The sequence below is a fragment of the Neofelis nebulosa genome, chromosome 9, assembly GCF_028018385.1.
Source record: "Neofelis nebulosa isolate mNeoNeb1 chromosome 9, mNeoNeb1.pri, whole genome shotgun sequence".
Classification (NCBI taxonomy): Eukaryota; Metazoa; Chordata; class Mammalia; order Carnivora; family Felidae; genus Neofelis; species Neofelis nebulosa.
The window spans coordinates 67,674,721-67,695,864 of record NC_080790.1 but is presented as its reverse complement, the minus strand read 5'-3'; the positions used below and the strand labels follow the sequence as shown (position 1 = coordinate 67,695,864).

The 21,144-nt window shown below is 40.7% G+C and overlaps 1 pseudogene; it reads left to right on the top strand.

Annotated features, from left to right (window-relative positions):
* The first annotated feature begins 15,426 nt into the window (after positions 1 to 15,426).
* Positions 15,427 to 15,837, top strand: LOC131486219 (large ribosomal subunit protein eL27-like; annotated as a pseudogene).
* Positions 15,838 to 21,144: the final 5,307 nt, after the last annotated feature.

Genomic DNA, 21,144 nt, shown 5'->3' with positions numbered 1-21,144 from the left:
AAAACAAAACGAACCCCAACGAAACAAAAAATCTGTCCAAGTTACTCCTTTGTTAAAAGTTTTTATTATAAAATCCAGACCCCTTGGGACGCCATATGAGTTCATTCATGATCTTTCAGGATCATCCCATGCTTCCCTCATACGTAGTCATCTAGCTATGGGAAGTTGCTCTGGATCTTCTCCTTACCTTCTTTTTTATCATAATAAAATTAATATGTAATAATGTTTTAAAGTCTCATGTCTTTCTTCCATTAGAGTCATCTCTTCTGGTTCTTCCTTCTTCCTTTGTTTTTCCTCTATTCATCCCTTAAATGTTAGCTTCCCTGAGGTACTTTCCTCAGCTCTCTTTTCTATCTTCCCAGAAAATATAACTGGTTCCTGGGTTTTCTGCTTCCGCTTAATGCTGGATCCTTTTAAATCACTGCTGCCATGTCAGATTGTACTGGTCAACTCCTCTTCAGAGCATTGCCCAGCTACCTTAAACTCCACATGTCTGAAACAGAGCTCTTCTACCCTCAGATGGGTTCTTCCTCCTGGAGTCTCTACCTTAGTTATGTCTCTGGAACTTATATCAGTTATTTACAGCTGCCTAACAAAGCACCCCCAAACACTGGCTTAATACAACAGCCATTTATTATTGGCTAACAAATCTATGAGTCAGCTGGGCATTTCTGTTAACCTGACCCTGACTCAGCTGGTCCTGGCTGGGCTCTCTCACATGTCTGGAGTCTCTGCTGGGACAGCCACACCAACTGGGCCCATATGGTCTATCCTCCAACATGTTACACCTTAGGTGTATTCACACGGCAGAGGGGCAGAGTTCTAATACAGAAAGCAGAAACCACTCAAGGCTTCTGGAGGCCTAAGATGGGAACTAATACACTATCACTCCCATTGCATTCTATTGGCTAGAAGTCACAAAGCCAGCCCAGAGTCAAGGAATGGAGAAATACCCAACACCTTTTGATGGAAAAAGCTACAAAGTCAAATTGCAAGTGATGTGGATACACATACACACAGTGGTGGAGAAGTGTAGGATTTTTGCAATCTACACAGAAGTAATCCTAGATACCTCCATATTGACAATGTGGTGTGGCGGTGGGTGGTAGTGAAGGCAGCTAACTAACGTTTACTGAGTACCTAGTACATACTCTGCTCTGAGTTAATGTCAAGGAAAAGACAAAACTTGCATTGTGTTTAAAGTTATTCATTGAAATCACCTTTTATTTGTACAGAAGTTTCAACTTTATTATGACATGATATAGAATATGTGTAAATTTAACCTAAATTGTATGGTAACCAGTATGGAAATACAGTAATTACTACTTTTCTTTATTCAACTATAAAGCAAACATTGGTACTAATCTAATGCTTTGTATTCTCAAAAGCACTTGTGTTAGTAACTGCGCATTCTTACAAACAACTAAATTGGTGTCAAAATTCCTCATTCATTACTATGTCCCTGTCCTATAATGAGAAGGCTGCTTTGAGCAAGAATGGTTTAAAAACACAGTTGCATAGTTTAACTTATTTCACATGGATTAAATCAAAACAAAATATTTGTCATTTAACGACACCTTTAATTTACTAATCCCTTGCCCTCGACTGGACTAATTATGACTTTAAGGACTTTCTGGACATATTTTCCTATACTTTTCATCAGCTAAATGGGCAAAGAAAACTGAAAAATGGAATCTTGTCATCATCCTCAATAAAGCATATTTTCATATTCACTGAGATATTGCATCTAGAATGGATACAAAATAAACTAAATTTATATGTATTCCACGATTATAAGTATTCACAAAGAAAATAATAGAAAACAAGTACTCATCAGACTTTAAAAGAATTTTCTAATTCTTGCATGTTTAAAAATAATAAATAAATACATTTAATAATAAATAAATTGTAGCCTCTGGTTTTAACTTTATGAAGTTATAAAGTAATTATATTAATTAATTTATATTATTAAATTATAATATATTAATTTTGTAACTCATTTGTAATTATACTAATTTTAAATCATATAAGCTCTTTATTAATTTTGTTAATCATATATAATATTAATTTTAATTGAAAATTTATAATTATGTTAATTATAAACATTAATGTATTGATATTATATTAAGTTTATATATTAAATAGAAATTTCTATTTTTATATAGAAATTTGTATATTTATATAGGAATATATAAATTATATACATTAATTATATTTATATAATTATATGATATATGTTTCTTTCCCATAAGTACTTTACATTATCTCATTTAGTTTTCATAGTAACTCTAGAAAGAAGTTGTTATTTTTATTAATTCCTTAATTTATAGTTGAAGTAATGGAAGTTTGGTATGATAAAATATGTAGCTCGGGTCAGACAGCTACTAAGCGATAGGGCCAGGTTTTGAATTCACATAGCTTGACTCCAGGGCCACTCTTGGACAAAATGCTGAATTGGCACCTCTCTCTTCTTTATTTTCCACATCTAAATGATTTGCCAATTCTTTTCTTTTCTATTTATTGACCTAACTCCTTCTCTCCAACCCACTGGCTCTGACTTTGTTCAGGCTCTCATAAATTTTTGCCTAGATTGTTCCTTTAGCTTTCTGTTATTTCTCCTTATTTTTAGTCCTAAAGCTGTAGTATAAACCTAGTAACTTTCTTGTTATTTAATACACTTTGAGGAGTAACATACAAATTAAAACTATAATGAGATTCCAATACTCCATTAGTCATCTTGGCCTGCCATAACAACATACCAAAGACTAGGTGGCTTAAATAATAGATATTTATTTTCCCACAGTTCTGGAGGCTGGAAATTCAAGATTATGGTGCCAGCAGGGTTTATTTCTGATACGGACTCTCTTCCAGGCTTGCAGATAGTTGGCCATCTGACTGTGTCTTCACATGGCCTTTTCTCTGTGTGTGCACAGACAGAGGGAGAGCTTTCTAGTGTCTCTTCCCCTTTTTCTATGGACACCAGTCCTATCAGATTAGGGTCACCCTTTGATGACCTCATTGAAATGTAATTACTTCTGTAAACGTTGTAAATCCAAATACAGTTACTTTGAAGGTTAGGGCTTCAGCACATGGATTTAGCAGGCTGGGGGTGGAGAGTGTGCAAGGCACAATTCAGTCCATAACAATTACACACATACACACCATAATAGCTAAAATGAAAAGGATGAACAATATCAATTGTTGGAAACTGGAACAACTGGAATTATATGCTGCTACTGGGACTTTAAATTAGTCCAATCACTTTGTAAAACTGGCAGAATCCAAATAAAGCTGAGTATATGCTAAGCTTAAGGCCCAGATATTCCACTCTTCGGTGTGGAAATGCATACATATACTCACCAAAAGACATATGCAAGAGTATTCATAGCAGCACAACTTATAGTAGCCTCATACTGGAAATAACTCACATGTTGGTACATAGTAGAAAGTATAAATAAATTATGGCAAATTCATATGATGGAATATTATACAACCATGGTATTGAATGAACTATATCTCCATGTGTCAGAGTGGATGATGTTCAGAAACATAACGCTGGCTGATAGATGCCAGACAGAAAAGTATATGTAGTAAAGTCCCACTTAAATAATGTTCAAAAACAGGCAAAAGAAATCCATTGTGTTAGAAGTTAAGCAAGTGGGCCTCCTTGGAGAGGGATGTACTAACTTGAAGGGAACAAGATGGGCCTACAGGGGTTCTTGTTACATGATGATCAAGTTTCTGGGTATCTAGCTGTGTTCAGTTCATGAACTTATCACATGTGCTTGCGGAACACTTATCACATGTGGATGTTTCTGCATATATTTTACATTTCAATAATTTTTTTTTCCTAAAAAAAGAAATATTGTGAAGACTCCATTTTACCCAAGAATAAAATCCCAATACTTTAGCCTGACCTAAAGCCCTGTGACCTGGTCCCAGGTCAACCTTTCCAACCCTATCTGTACTAATCCTGGCCTTACCCCAGCCAAAATAAGCCTATCACCAAATACCTGCAATGCATCATGTTCTTTCATGCTCTCCTCCTTCCTGAATACCATTCCCATTTCATCTAGCTGGTTAACTCCTTTTAAAACTTAGACTTCATTCTCCACCAGGAAGTTTTTCCTCACCCCACCCAACCCAGGCTGAGTTAGAAGTGCCTTCCTTGTCCTCCTTTAACATTCTATGTACTTATCACCCCTCCTACATTGCACTGTCATTTTTGGTTTATACACCTCTCTTCACTGATGAACTGTGAGTGGGTTGAGGGCAAGGCTTGGGTCCTTTATCTCTGCATACACAGCATCTAGTGCAGGGAGCAGCACATAGCAAATGTCCAATGAACAGCAAATGAATTAATAAAGAGATTAATGAAATTTAGCTTACATCTTGATTTTGGTGCAGAATATCTCTTCAGTCATTCCATCAAGAAGAGAAGAAAGAAAGAAAGAAAGAAAGAACCAAATCTGGCAGCATAGACTATACCATGCCCCAAATTTAGTTTGCAATGAGTGCTTTGTTCCCCATGAACATTAATACCAGGGAAACCAAATACACATTTCTTAAAATGTATAATAGTAATATTGCCCATTCCCTAAAGACTGTCCAACTGTACAAAATGATTGCATTCCTCTGAAATATGGGTGAAGTGTTAATGTTCTTGGTTGGCTTGAAACTCAAGAAATTCCTCTCACATCTAGATTGGCCTTATTCCTTGGGTGGATCTGCCAAAAATTCCTCAGATATCCTGGTCTGGGATTTATGGACTGAGAGGTTTATGATATTTCAGAGTGTAGAATGGGCTATTGTTTTTACATATTAGACAGGTCAAGTAAATGCAATGAATGCTATGATTAGGCTCGGGGCCTAAAAAGTGAATCAAATTGACAACAGTCATTTTTCTATGCAAGTTCCAAGCAGGCTTAAACCAGGCAAAATGCTATGTGGTGATCATATTGGGTTCTCCACAATATTTCTTTCTACTTCTGAGTTTGGCCTTCAGGAATGGCTCCACAACAGAAAGCCAGAAAGGGTACTGATGATGAGGAGATTGCCATCATGACAATTCCTGGTAAAGAAGCATGTACAATGTGCAACAGAACTCGCATGTGACACCCGGGGGCGCCTGGGTGGCTCAGTCGGTTAAGCGACCGACTTTGTTTCAGGTCATGATCTCACAGTTTGTGAGTTCGAGCCCCGCGTAGGGCTCTGTGCTGACAGCTCAAAGCCTGGAGCCTGCTTCAGATTCTGTGTCTCCCTGTCTCTCAGCCCCTCCCCTGCTCATGCTCTGTCTCTCTGTCTCTCAGTAATAAATAAACGTTAAAAAAATTAAAAAAAAAAAAAGTGACACCTGACCTCTAACTGCTTATCATTCAAAGAGTTAAGGCAAAGGTAAAGTGATACTCATCTATCTTAAACAGGTACAATCTGGGTAGGGGACCCAACCTGCCTTCAGGGCATCTGCCCACCCACATCAATGAGAACTTCTCATCTACTCCATCCTAAGGACCTGAACTGCAGGCTTATTCATATTGTCTCTGACTCCACCCATCTTCTTGAGCCATAGCTGATTGGACCAGACATAGACATCTGACTCAAGCAGGGCCAATCAAATTATCTCAGTTTGGAATTGAGCTGTGGTTAGCCTGGCTCTCCAGGAGAGGACTGTGGGGCTTCCTGCCCAGTCGTTGGGGGTGCCAAGGAGTGGAGAAGCAAAGAGAATTGGACCGTAGGGAGAAAGAAAAGATACAATAACTATCGAGGCGGGTGGGGGTGGCGAGAAGAGAGGTCAGTTCCTGACAGCTTTCCTGTTCCTGTTTTCAATCCTCTGGAGAGATCTGGAGGCATTCTCCGGCCGAGTGTGGCCTACACCTCACGACAAAATTCTGTGTTTTTCCTCATGCTGGTTTGGATGGGTTTCTGAGTCCCAGGACTGGGACATGAACGCTCTGGTATTCTGGCAAGAGGTCTGTCTTCACTCCCCCGTGCCTGTGGAAAAGGAGAGAAGGGTGCAACTGAGGCCCGCTGGGGGAGTGCACTGCGGCAGGCAGTCGGGGTCCACGGCCTTTGCTGGCTGCAGTTTTAGCTGTGAATGCAGTCGGGAGCTTGCGAGCTGTGGGTTAGTGGGGGTGTTAATGTAGTTCCTTAAAAAGGGAAGCATGACACCACGAATGATGACATCTGAGCGTCAACAACACAAAATTAAGCCTGTGGAAAATTTCAATTATGAGAGCTAACACAGGAAATTGCATTTATGTATGGAAACTAAATTTAGAAGCCTGGACAGATTGACAGGATCCTTCCTAAATCCATGTAAATAGCCCATGCCAGGTGCCAGGAAGTAACTGCAGGAGCAGGACCAGCTAGGCCTGCAGGCCCCTTGGCTGTCTTCTAATAACTGAAGGAGGAAAAAGGGCTTTTCTCTAGGCAAGTTAATGGCTCAGAAGTCTTATCTAACACGTTAAGAGAGAATTAACAGTCTTTGAAAGAATACAGTTCAAAGCTGTTCCTTTTCTCTCCCTTGCTTTGTGTTCGTAAACAAGGAAAGGGTGTGGTTGGAACTTGGATTTGCTCTGGGCAGTGTCTGTGCAGTCCTAGCTGGCTGCCAGAGGCAGGGCTGGGTGGAAAAGGAGGGTGTGAGAGCGGGTGAGGGGAACTTCTTCCCTTCATCTGCTGCGCCCCTGCCCCCCACCTTAGGGTTCTTTCCTTCCCATGCTGTTCCTCTACCTACCACTTCAGGTCCCAGTGACATGAAAACTGGAGTTACATTATGGAGTTCAGTAATGTCAGGAGTGACATTAATGGTGGTTCAGTAGGGCAAGGACGTTGGGGTCAGGCAGACAGGTTTAAAGCCCTGTGACCACTACCAGTGCTTCTCTCAGAGCCTGACTAGAGGGGCATCTGTTCTGAGCTGTGAGGTCTAGAGAGCCCTACCTTGGCCCTCCTCATGTCAAGCTCCACTCCATGGAGGCAAGAGTCCAGTAGGTCAAAGAACATGCCCACGAGAGCCCCTATCTTCTCTAGACCATGCTCCAGGTACTGAGACACCAGAATTCCCTGTGCTTATGGCCCTAAGTCTGTTTGCAGGACCTGCACAGGCCTCTTCCCAGGCATGCCTTCCCAAGGGTATGTATCTCCTAGCTTTCAGGGTGGCTTAGGGGCAGCTGTTTGTAGACAGAACAGATAAGAGTTGGACAGCGTGTGCCGAAGTATCTGTGTGTGAGTTTTGGGGCTGGGAAGAGAAGGGAACCAGGCCAGGGACTGGGGCATGACTCGCTGTGCACTGCCTCTTTCTGGCTCAAACCAAGAAGTCTGAAAATTCTAAATTTGAATCTGGCCTTCCAAGTTGTTATGAAGCAGGAAAAGAGAAGATATTGTATTTAACTTTAAGCTTGCTGTATAGCTTTTGCCATGGAATATGGGTCTCAATTTGTATGCTTGCTCCAAGGCCCCTAAATGTTAGGAGTGGGCCACGCTAGCACTTCAACACTGTGTGACCTTAGGTAAGTTACATCAGACCTCTGAGCCTCAGTTTCCTGATCTGCAGAATGAAGGCAATAGCAGTGCGGTTATTTTTACAATTTAAAAGGTAATGCATTCTATTATTGTTATGTGCCTTCTGGCAAGTTACTTAATCTCTCTGTGCCTCAGTTTTCTCATCTGTCAAATGGGAGGATGCTAATAGTACCCATCTTATGAATTGTTATTTATTGATGTATTAAGGGTCTTAGAACAGTGTCTGGTGTGTCATAAATGCTATGTAAATGCCGGTGGTTTTTATTGTCTACTGCACACTATCACCACTACCACCAGCTGGCCTATTGAATTAAAGGAATACGCACAACATATGCAGTGTGTAAGTCTCAGGGAGGCACACTGATGCCACATTTTTTAGTTATTTTGAGACTTGCCTCATACTCCAGTCTCATCCTGTGCTTTCAAAATCCCTACGAGACTTCTTAGGAAGCATGAAGCCTGTTCTTGCTTCCAACTGAGACTGTTGCTTTGGCCAAGTGTAATCTGATGAATACAAACTAAGAGCCCTGTCCTGGGATAACCCTCATTCTTGTCTGTCAAAGGCTTTGAGATCCACTCAGAAAGGTGAAAAACAAAACTTCAATCTCTGGGCAGAGACACAGTAGTGGCAGCAAGTGAGGAATGGGGGAGGGATGTTGGCTCCTCTCCTGAGATCCACCAATTGCCATTTCTTGCTTATGGAAGTTTCTCCAGCCCTGTGCATTGGCAGGCTTGGGTTTGGGAATTAACTTGAAACGTTAATTTTGTAAATACCTAGAGAAGGCTGATCTTCCATGCAAGGGGACTTGATTACATAGGAAGAACCTACGAGCCACAGAAAGCTACAAAATGGTTTTCCAACCACCATCCCCATTTCTTTCTGCTACACAACTCTGCCTTTGCAGATCAGCAGCTCTTTCTCCTACTCAGCACTCAGGCAGCCCACTCCCCGTTTGCTTCACAGCAGCTTAAATACCAGTACTGTCCCCTGGAGTGAAATTTAAGCAGGATACCAGAGAGGCCATTAGCAAAACGTCAAGCATCAAGCCCCAGCTCCTCACCTTTGCAGCATCCTCTCCCCAAGGACCCATAGAAGGCTGGTTCTTCCTGTGTCCCTGTGCTCTAGGAGCACATTTTATCTTAGGAACATTCTATTCCTTGTTCATGTAAAGGCATGGGTAACTAAGAGCAGCTATTATGCATTAGCATAATACTAAGAACAATATTATACCTCTCTCAAATTATTTTCATCTAAAAAGGCCTTAAGAAAGCCCTAAACCAAAGAAGTAAGACAATTTCAGACAAAGCAAGTAGAGGGTTTGACCCCCAGGGTGGGGTCTTGGGGAACGGCCTATTCCAAAGTGCTTTTCATCTCAGAATCCATCTATTCAGCTGAAATGCTTTTCTCCCTGTGCTTTCAGGTATGCTGTTAGGGTTTGACTCCATGTCACTGTGGTTTGGGGTGGTTGCACAGCTATTCCCCAGGGCCTATGAGCAGTGTCCACTGAATCCCTGAGGCCATGGTTTCCAACGAGGCCTTTGCTTTGGAATTCCCTTCTCCTTATGGTCAACAGCTTTGAGTTCTACAGACGGTCATGGAATGGTGCCCTGACCACCTTTTATTTGCATTTGGTGGTTCTGACACATACACGCACTCCTATATTGTAAGAACAGAACCATTTTAACATGTTGAAAATGTGAGAGTGAGGGAGAGAAGTGCCACGGTGCTAAAAATGAGGGTCCTTGCTTTGATCGGCTTGAGTGGTGCCTTTGTTTTTAAGATAGTATTTGATATGGGATGTAAACATGTTAAGTTGGTTTGCATGCTATGCTGAACAAACCCAGCAGTCAATTGTAACGTCCTTGTGACGTTTCTCAAGGGAGGTAGTTGCTACGTGTGACTAGTAACCATTTTTTCCCCCAAGAGTTAAACATCTGAGCTATTTAAATTTCTCTGCAAAGTATGAAAAGCAAATTAAGTAATCATGGCACAATAACTCCAAACAAAAGAATGAGGAGTGCAATAGTTGTTTGTTTAGTTTTTCTTCTAACTGGTGCAGTCGTAGGGAAGCATCAAACTTGATGGCCAAAATTCAGTCAAAATCTCTAGACATTCGACGTTTTTAGGAGATAAACAATCTCCCTTACAGATGATTAGCTAGGATGAATATCCTTGTGGTACAATCCAATCAACATGTACTTGACTGCTGTCTGCTGCGTGGTACAGAATGAGTGTGTAAGTCCAGGGCGTGGGAGACCACTGTCGAATGTGTTATGGGTGTGTCCATGAAGCAGCAGAAATATTTTTCTCAACATTCTGTTTATGAAGTCCTAGTTCACTGAATAGCTGCTAAGGAGCGGAACCAAAAGATGTGATAGTCAATATGCTTCATCCATAAGACCTAATTTTTAAATGAACGTGGGGCGCCTGGGTGGCGCAGTCGGTTAAGCGTCCGACTTCAGCCAGGTCACGATCTCGCGGTCCGTGAGTTCGAGCCCCGCGTCGGGCTCTGGGCTGATGGCTCGGAGCCTGGAGCCTGTTTCTGATTCTGTGTCTCCCTCTCTCTCTGCCCCTCCCCCGTTCATGCTCTGTCTCTCTCTGTCCCAAAAATAAAAAAAAAAAAAAATAAATAAATAAATGAACTTATCAGTAGCACAATAAGCCATATTCTATGCCAGCTTTTCTCTGCTTCAGAAAAGAGATGTTATGAGTTTATTTCTCATGACGGGAAAGTTTTGATTTCACTGCAGACATACCTTTGTTTATTTGTAGAGCTGTTTCCTATTTTTTTCTTATCAAAATATTTCAGCTGTAGCTTAACAAATCAAGTAGGTATAGTAGGTTCTGTCCCAACCAAGTCAGATGAGTGTTTTTAATCACAGTCCTGAAGCAGATCCACTATGTTAGCAATTACAGCACGTTAAAAAAATAAAAAGGGAAAGTATTTTTGTTCCAGTGAGTCTCTCCTGTGGGAAAAAAGGCAGATGGAAAGAATAGCAATGATGAAACAAAATTAATATATCTATATTATATAACCACCAAAAAAGCTGTCATGCAACATTGCTGTGTTTCCTTTTACAAGTAATGTGCATTTTTTTCTTTCAATGTGAGTTTATCCTGGAGTCCACAGCAGTTTAACCTTAAAGGCATAGGATAGATATTGATTTCTGCCCCTTTAAGAAGATTTTTATGTATGTCTGTCTGCACAGTGCCATTATGTGTTGACTTCATAGTTTAACACTCAGAAATTGTGTTTGTTTCCCTATTTCCTATTTTTTGGCTGTATGTGTTTATTTCTCCATTTCCTATTTCTTGGCTGTGCTGGGGGCTGGGGGTGGATATCTCACTTTTGCCCTCCTAGACCGCCTACATGTGTGAAATCAAATTCCCCAGCAAATGTATTCTAACTCCCTATGAGCAACATATGAAAATGTTTTATTATTGGAGACTGAACATATTCCAGTTTGCTGACAAATCCAGCTCTGGGGTCTCAAAAGTTGGAGATTATTTTTTCATTTCTCTCTTTCTATGAAGGAGTCACTAGTATTGAACAAGAAAAAAAAAATGTGTTACTTTTAGGCCAGAAGAGTGAGTGTGGCACTTAGAGGAGGTAAGAGAGTTAATTGTGTGTCCTAAATTGAGCTGGCAGCAATGTACCTAGTGAATCCAGTTAACTAATCTTTAATTTTTGTACCAGGCACAGAGCCAGCATGTCCACTTAACTGGGATAGATGATTAAGAAGAATGTTGCAAAAAAGCTGAACATAACTCACTATCACCAAATATAGGTGTCTCTGAAGCTGACAATCTTGCTCCTACAAAATGCAATGACATGATCCAAACTGTGAGAAAAGAATCCAACTTGGTTGGGATAGGAAAGACAAAGCAAAAACAAAACAAAACAAAAAACAACTTTGGCCCAGAAGTCATTTTCATTTGGAAAGATTTCTGAAGATTGAACTTGGGCCAGCAGTGCATCTGACAATGCAATCGGCAGACTGCCAACAAGAAGCCACAGAACATAACCCAGAAGCTCGAGGTGGGAGAAAATTCAGTGGACACAGTCTATCTTCTGAAGATGCTCTTCTCGGAGCTTCTTGAGACTTTCCAGAAGCATGATTTCCAAACTGTGTTTAGCCATGGGGGGGGGGGGGGGCGGAGAAGATTTGGCCAGCTGTAAACACTGGATTTCATTATCTGCACCCTATTTCCAGCTTCAGAACAATTTCTGCTTCTACCTTATAACCCCCCCACAGCCCAGCCCAGTAGTTTAAGAATTTTGTCTTAAAGAATCTCAACATAGTTTTTTTTTTGAAAGAAATTTACCACAGAGAAAACATTTTTTGAAAAGCCACTTTCCAATTATACACACAGTGTCCAGCGTACATGTTATAAACATATGACATATTTATGCATAGAGATCTGAATCAAGTAGGTGCTTTGCCCCTATTCGTTGTATGGAAAGTTCAAAGAGAAGGATCTATGTATGGCTTTCTTCTAGTTGGGCGTATTCTTTGGAGCACCTGTCACAGGGTGTTACTTAGGTGCTTCAATTAACTAGACGAAATAATTATTACACCTCCAGAAAACAAATGGCTAACTTATTTAACATAAAAATGAGTGTTACAAATCAATAAGAAAAATATAATCCTGTGGAAAATAGGCAAAGGATAGATATAGATAATTCGGGGCGGGGAGGGAACCTTAAAAAACAGGAAATAGACATACAAAAATATACTTAACCTTGCTTATAGTTTAAAAATTCAAGTGATAATGATAAAGCAAGTTTCACTTCCCATTGGCAAAGATCAAAAAGGGTGTTGGTGGGGCACCTAGGTGGCTCAATTGGTTGAGCATCCAACTCTTGTTTTTGGCTCAGGTCATGGGATTGAGCCCCTCGTCAGGTTCCACACTGAGGATGGAGTCTGCTTGAGATCCTCTGCATCTCTCCCTCTGCCCCTGTCCCCTGCTTGTGCTCTTTCTTTCTCTCTAAAAAAAAGAAAAAGAAAAGAAAAAAATGGTGGTGGTAAAACCAGGAGAAGATGTGAGGAAACTGTCACTTTCCTCCATATTGTTGAGTGTGTTAATTGATATGTTTTGTGGTGGCAGTTTTGCAAGGTCAAAGTTGATCCAGAAGCTTTACTTTAATGAATAGAATCTATGGAAAAACTTACAGACATACACAAAGACAAAAATGTACATGGATGATGGTTGCAGCATCATTCCTAAGAGCTAAAAGCTGGAAACAAACCACTAAAAGGAATGAGATAGACCTACAGGTACTCACACAGAAAGCATTCCAAGAAACAGTAATAAGGAAAAAGGGCCAGTTGCAAAAAATGATGTAGAAAATGATTCCATTTTTGTTCTATGCGAAGGAAAAAAATGTAATGGCATATATACTAAAATGTAAATACTGGTTATTTCCGGGAGTTGGCATTTTGGGGAGCCTTCCATTTCCACCTTATATATTTCTATCAGATTTGATCACAGATGAAAGGTAAAATAAAAATAGTTTTAAAAAATAACAGTACAAACATCACTTCTGCAGTTTTCTTGCCAAACATGTTAACTCTGAATCTAAACATGAGGAAACAACCACATAAATCCAGATTGTGTGATATTCTGCAAGATAACCAGGCGAGACTCCTCCAATTATCAATGTTATGAAAAATGAAAAAAAGACTATTCTAGATTAAAAATAACTAAAGACAACCAATAACTAAATGCAATTATGTGATCCTTGATTGGATCCTGAATGTATTAAAAAACATTATAAAGGACCTTTTAGGATACAGTTGCCTTGGTGAATCTCAGTGAAAGCATAGTCTTTCTAGAATTATATTCTGGGAAATGCTAGTATAGGAAATGCCCCATTAACTGAAATGTATTGTGCCCCTCCATGCTAGATTTCCCATGGATATATTATCTCATTTAATGTTTGTTACTTTTTTAAACTTAAAAAAATGTTTATTCATTTTTGAGAGACAGAGACAGAGTGTGAGCAGGGGAGGAGCACAGAGAGAGGGAGACACAGAATCCAAAGCAGGCTCCAGACTCTGAGCTGTCAGCACAGAGCCAAATGTGGGGCTTGAACCCACGAACTGTGAGATCATGCCCTAAGCCAAAGTTGGATGCTTTACCAACTGAGCCACCCAGGTGCCCCTAATCTTTGTTATTTATTGAAGAAAAAGCTGATTTCCTTTTGAAGCAAAGACTCTATTACTATGATCCCTGAGGGATACTAATATATTCAATTCTAGAATATCTTATCTGGTTTATAGAGTTCTGATCAGTGCTTAGATGCCAACTAGGATTTATTACAAAGTTGGAGAATATCAGAGCTGGAGGGTATCTCTAAGGTTATATCAACCTCATTGATGAGATCAACCTTTATAATTTTACAAATGAGCAAAGGGACGCAGATAGGCTAGTGACTTAGCATAGTCAGAGAACTGGTTTTGGAAATCTTGCCCCCAAGTGTAATATTTCTACTATAAAACCATTAAGATGTATATAACTCTTGCTGAACATCAACAACAGAGTAGACATCATAATGGCCTGCCCTGAGATGGGCCCCCTCTGCAGAGAAAGAGGCCTACCACTTGTGGAGGAATTGCATGATAATCCTCAAGGAGCAAAGAGCCTCAGACTCCCAGCACTGTAATAATGCAGGCAGTCTGCCGAGTCCAGGCTGAACCAAGACATGACCTTTGCTTGACTTTTTTATTACATAAGAAAGCACGAGGAGTTCAGGCCAACACTTTTTTCTCCCAAAAAAAAAAAAAATACAAAAGAAAAAAGAAATGACTGCTTATGGAAGATGGATAACAAGAACCCCAGGTCCTTTACTTCTCTTCCTGATAAACGTTTCCCTCGCAGCACATTCCCAGCAGGACTCAGCCCATCTGGTAAAATGATGGGAGAGAGATTAAATCACTTTCCCTTTATAAAATGTGTGTACCTCCTTGTAACTGGACTAAGACTCCAGATTTACATTCCCTATTTCATATCTCTCTCTGAGAATAATCTCCTGACCTGCACAGTGGACTTAAGAACACCAAAAGCTCTTCTCTCTGACTGGTTTATCAGGAAAATCATTCTCCTGATTGGCTTATGCCCACTCCTCAGGGGCCAGTGGAATGTTCCACACTGGTGATGGTGAGGCTATGACTTCTCCTTGCAGTGGGCCAGGTACGGGGGGGCAGGGAAACCAAAGGGTTTTAGAGGGCACATGGAGCGGTAAAGGTGAATAAGGCCAAAGTCTGTAGAGGTAATCTGAGTGTAAATAGTGGGAAGAACACATGCAGTGTGAAGTCAGGAGGCTACTGAGATCGGAGTTGCTAAGTTAAGGGTTTGGAACTGAATGGAAGTGGGCTCGTAGCACAGGCAAGAGGGTCTCCTGGAAGATAGCCCCAGATTGCAGCTGGCAAGTGTGGCCTGCCGTCTGTGGTTGGCAGGGCCTGGTGTTTTGAAGTGGTTGAAGCTGCTGGGATCTGTGGACCCAGACAGGCCACTGGCCAGTGAACAAAACTAAAAGCACCAGGGTCTGAGTTGGGGTCTGAAGTGAAAACTGGATCTCCATAATCAAAGAGGTCAACAGGGTGTAAAGTCAAGGACAAACCCATTGTTAGTCCAATAAGCATGTTTGGCAAATCAGGGGAGGAGCAAGAATGCGAGTGTGGAGCCCGAGAGAGCAGGAGGCCATAGTGGTCAATGTTGGAGGAGTGCAGTCCAGCACTGGGGCAAATGGGCTGGAATGATGCCAGGCCAAGGAGTGGACGATACAGCCACTCTTCATTCTGTTTCTGTGCTCTGAATGAGATGTGTCTTGTGCCATTTAAAATACCACCAGAGCTTTCTTCTAGAGGCTCGAAGATGGGCAAGTTCATCTAGATGGCATCAAGATGGGCAAGTTCATGAAACCGGGGAAGGTGATGCTGGTCCTGGCCAGTCACTACTCCGGATGCAAAGCAGTTACCATGAAGAATGTTGATGTTGATACCTCAGACTGTCCCTACAGCCATGCTCTGGTGGCTAGAATTGACCACTATCCCTGCAAAGTGACAAGCTGCCATGGGAAAGAAGGAAATCATCAAGAGGTCAAAGATCAAGTCTTTTGTGAAAGTTTATAACTACAATCATGCATGCCCATAAAGTACTCTGTGCATATCCCCTTGGACAAAACTGTCGTCAACAAGGATGTCTTCAGAGACCCTGCTCTTAAATGCAAGGCTTGATTAGTAGCCAAGGTAAACTTCCAGGAGAGGTACAGGACCGGCAAGAACAAATGGTTCTTCTAGGAGCTGAGGTTTTAAATCTGCTTTGTTTCAGTCATTAAAAATACACACACACAAAATGTACCACCAGAATGACTGTAGTTAGTAATACAGTATTACATATTTGAAAGTTGCTAAGAGAATAGATCTTAAAAGTTCTCATCACAAGAAAAAAAAATGTAACTGTGAACAGGGACAGATATTAACTAGACTTATTGTGGTGATCACTTTGCAAAATGTATTTGCATGAAATCATTATAATTTCATTAAAATGAAACTAATATAATGCTATATGTCAATTTTACCTCAATTAAAAAAAATTACTACCGGTAACTTTGCTCTATTTCCTTCCAATTAATTGAGAGTATGAAAGAGAAAGAGAATTTTGCTTATGGGGAAGAGTATGTTTGTGTTGACAGAAAATACTATTGGGGACTTCCAGAATTTCAAACACACAGGCATTCCTAAGGGAATATGCTGGGGCAGTAGGAAAGAGGGAATGTGGTCAAAAGGACTGTTCCATGATCAGCCATATTGAGTTCTCCAAGTGACTGGTTAGGGATCCATGGGTGTGGTTGAGGTGCTCTCTTTAGAAAAATTCTATGAGAATGCAAACATTTTGGAGCGGGTAGGTCACATTAGCACACTGGAGAGTTCTAACAGCTCAGTTCAGACACATCTATGCTTATGCCTGGAGGGAATGGAATGAGGCCACTAAGGTGCTGGGAAGGTCAGTTTCCCAGCACAGAAGCCTAGGGACACTGGGCATGGACAGGCCAAGGGAGAAAGGGAGTGTGAGCTGTGGGGATGCTCCAGCATCTGAGCAAAGAGGAGGGTAGGGAATGGGGTCCATTTTATGGGATGCCAGTGTCCCTATCTATACTCCAACTTCTACCACACTGGGTCAACTTTTGTCTATTTTGCACGTCGGGTTTCTCTGATTTTCTTTTATTTGCCTTTAGACCATTTGAAAACCATCACCTTATATCCACAACACTAAGCACCTTCTGTGTTCTTTTAATATTATTTTTTTTAATTTTTTTAACGTTTATTTATTTTTGAGACAGAGAGAGACAGAGCATGAACAGGGGAGGGTCACAGAGAGAGGGAGACACAGAATCTGAAACAGGCTCCAGGCTGTGAGCTGTCAGCTCAGAGCCCGACGCGGGGCTCGAACCCACAGAATGTGAGATCATGACCTGAGCCAAAGTCGGACGCTTAACCGACCGAGCCACCCAGGTGCCCCTACCTTCTGTGTTCTTAGCTGTGTATCGGATGCTATCTTGGTTTATTCATGTGGGAGTTTCTCTTCAAGGTGTTCACAGTCTCTCTGGAAATCCCAATTTTATGTAATGGCAACAAGAAGAAAACAAAATAGGGTAGGACTTAAGTGCTAAGTGATGTGTTGGGGGTACAAGTGACTCATAGTTTTGAGGGTTGTGGGGGGTGAGGACCCATGTCAAAAGTTATAGAAATTTCTATCTGAAAAAAGTGATATTTGAGCTGAATCTTAAAGAAGGAGAGGATTTGAATAAGTGAGGAAGGTATGTGAGCTATGAGAATAGCATAAACAAAGGTATAGAGATAGGAATGTTCAAGGCCAGTTTGGGAAACAATAAATAGAGAAAACATATGGAAGACTGACAGTGTTTTCCACTTTTTAAATTACTTATTCAGACAGTATCCTGAGCAAGAACAATTTCCTGTGGTTTATAAATAGGTCCCAGTTATTTTAGTAGAACGTAATGCTGATGATCATTCATGGAATGTTCCACAGAGACTTCAGTTTTCCAAGGACCAGGAGAAAATTTATAAATGTGGAAGGAATGGTCCAGAACATGAAACACCATGAACAAAACCTAATACAAAGTGTGTGCAGAAACTTAGTGTTCCTAGCCAGGTACTTGTCTCCTTCACTCTTTCTCCCTCCTGGATTTGTTTCTGATTTATGATGCAAAGTGCCCAAGGCTTCAGATGACATGCACCTTTGGATATGAAAGAATGAGAATAGAAATTGGGAGATAATAAAACAGGCACCAGAGATGAAGTCATTTGTCTGAGCTCACAGAGTGGGTGGTGCCAAGGTTACAATTCAGGACGCACATCTTGAGTTTCCTTTCACCCAAGATTTCCTACCCAATTCCAAAACCAAGAAGCCACTAGAATGGTACAGAATCCCAAATCCAGTGGTTCCTAAGATGAGAACATTTTCATAAGGCTGGTATGTTTCATAGGTTGGGGATCCCAGTTGCCCGTGCTTGAGACACATTTCAATGTATATGTCCATGTTATGGGGTATGCAAAAGAAAGAAGATATTTATATTAATTAGGTTATGGGTGGATTTGTATTTTATTGCAATTAGTTAGCATCATTTTCAACTTTCCTGTGGGGTTCTATTTTCAATCTGTTTCACTAGCATTTGTATATATATATTGTTCATTTTGGCCTAAGAAAGATTATGAGTGAATACCGTCTTTTTATTTGTGTTTTTCCTTTGGGTTCCTCTTACTGTAGACTCCGGGCAAAAGAACTGATGGTTATCCTAAATAAGCTACCTTCCAATCAGAATGCAGTGGTAAAAGAGGGAGTTTGAACTTTACTCACAGCTTCAAGTCACTAAAATTAAATTTTAGAGCAACAGCAGCAGCAGCAAAGTATGTTATTATGAAAACTTTCTTTTTTTTAAAATTTTTTTTTTCAACGTTTTTTATTTATTTTTGGGACAGAGAGAGACAGAGCATGAACGGGGAGGAGCAGAGAGAGAGGGAGACACAGAATCGGAAACAGGCTCCAGGCTCCGAGCCATCAGCCCAGAGCCTGATGCGGGGCTCGAACTCACAGACTGTGAGATCGTGACCTGGCTGAAGTCGGACGCTTAACCGACTGCGCCACCCAGGCGCCCATTATGAAAACTTTCTTAGGAAAAATATCGAAAAGTCGATCTTGTCTGTATCTGAAGAGATCCCCGTCAAATGTCTCCAGAAGTATGAAATAACACTACTGTCAGTGATCCCACCAGTTTTTGCAAGAACTCAGGGTTGTATTTAAGCCTTTACCCACACCCCAGCTCTCTAAATAAGAATGGATGTTATTAAATCTCCCTCTTGTTCTTAGAGCTGGGTCATTTTATGGGGGTAATAAAATCAGCACTGATAGCGTTTCTGGCCATTCCAATAATCATCCTGCAGATTAAAAAAATACCCATAGAATTGAAAAGGAAGCTCCATTCAACTTATCAAATGTAATAACAATTGCCTACAGAAATGACCTTTGACATACAGAATTTGTAGCCGGTAAAAGAGTATTATTTTCACACTGTGTTTAAGATTTGCAGAATACTTAAAAAAAAATTTTTTTTTTGTTTATTGATTTTTGAGAGAGAGAGAGACAGAGCATGAGTGGGGGAGGGGCAGAGAGAGAGGGAGACACAGAATCCAAAGCAGGCTTCAGGCTCTGAGCTGTCAGCACAGAGCCTGACACAGGGCTGGAACTCATGAACTGCAAACTGTGAAATCAAGACCTGAGCCAAAGTCAGATGCTTAACCAATTAAGCCATCCAGGTGTTCTGCAGAATACTTTTTTAATGACAAAGGTTTTACTTGGTTTACTCATGCCATACATGTAAGTTTTACATTTCATGAGGCAATTTGAAGGAAAGGGTGAAGGTATTCTTTTTGAGCATACTCTCTTTTATAGTAATACAATAGCAATATCAGATTATAAATTAAACCACCAGCTAATCAGAAGTTAAGTTCACGGGCATAACCTAAAAAGCATACCCTACATATATTTTTTGGTTCCCAACACTGCAACATCTTTACCTTGGGGTGTGAAAGAACTAGAATAGAAATTGGGAGATTTCTAGCTTAGAAATCAAATCAGGTTTTCCCATTTTGATACTTAAACCAAGGCAAAACAAACAAACAAAAAACCCACAAAACATTCCAGTCTTCTGAGATATGGAAGTTTAGATAATGTATTTTCTGTGCCATCCTCGGAAAGTAAGATTCATGTGCCCTTCATATTTTAACATTATAGATCTGTAAAGAGTGCCTGTATGCCCAGCTGATCACGAAACACATCTTTCCTTCCTTTCTCCAGTATGTTCTATTCAGGCTTTCCCAAACCAGTATACCTCCCAGCACTATTTCCACTGAATATGACTTGAACAAAGGGCTTGGAAGTGGTGGGAACAGAGTGAATCATGGTTAGTCTGTGATGCAACATCTACCTCTCTATTTATGAAGCATGGAAAGTATATTAAAATCTGCAATTAAATTGAGGTTTAATTTTGTTTATCTTAGCATTTCCCAAGTTTAGTTGACCACAAACCCCATTCCCCTCTAAGCTAGGCACTAGTATTCTATGGGCTGTGTTTGGATAAACGTCAGCCTAGGCACAGGCACTGGTTTTCATTCACATGCCGGCCTCAGGGGCTCTCTTGCCACTTGCTAGCTAGCAAGTTACTTTCCCTCTCAGAACCCTAGTTTCCCCATCTGAATTCTATCGAAAATGATATCTATCTCACATGTTTTTTAAGGTATGTATGCTCAATAAACATGTATCTCCTTCCATTTACAAACAAGGCAGTATAAATATTTCTGTGTTTCAACAAGCATTCCAGTATCCTCTCTAATAGGGCTTTTTCCAGTCTCATTTCCTAAGAACATGGAGAAGTGTTAACACTGCTTTAGAGTCGGACTCTCTAGAATGTAATTTTACTGTGTAACATTTGACTTAAGTTGACTTATTAATCTCTCTGTGCCTCAGTGTCCCCACATGTAAAATGGGGATAATTTTAAGCAACTGGTACTTGCTTCACAGGGTTGTGAAATTTAAAGGCTAGTATTGATAAAGCAATAAGAATAACACCTAGTCTAGGGTAAGCATTCACTAGTCTCATTAAAACTACTAGTAGTCTTATTTTCTAATCATACACTGTGCTCCAGCCACAGTAGGCGCCTTGCTACCCAAAGATACCTGATATTTTCCCATATTCACAACTCTTGTCTTTCATCTTTTTTCCCTGGTGAAATCTTATCCATCCCTTGAGGCCCACCACGAATGCTGCCTCCTTGATGAAGCCTTTCCAGATTTTCCCTAACCAGGTGACTTCCTGCTCCAAGGGATCCGATGCTGAAAGGGGCTTTGTAATCTCCTCCTGGCTCTTACCATGTTTGACACTGCATTCAATGAGTTTTATATTCCTAGAGGCATGCACACGCACACACACACACTCAGTATCCAGCCGTGTGATCTAGCCGGTACAATTTCAGGCAGGGAAGCAGTAAACCTAGACTCTGGCCCCACTCTGTAACCCTGGGGAAGTCACTTTATGGGAGCTT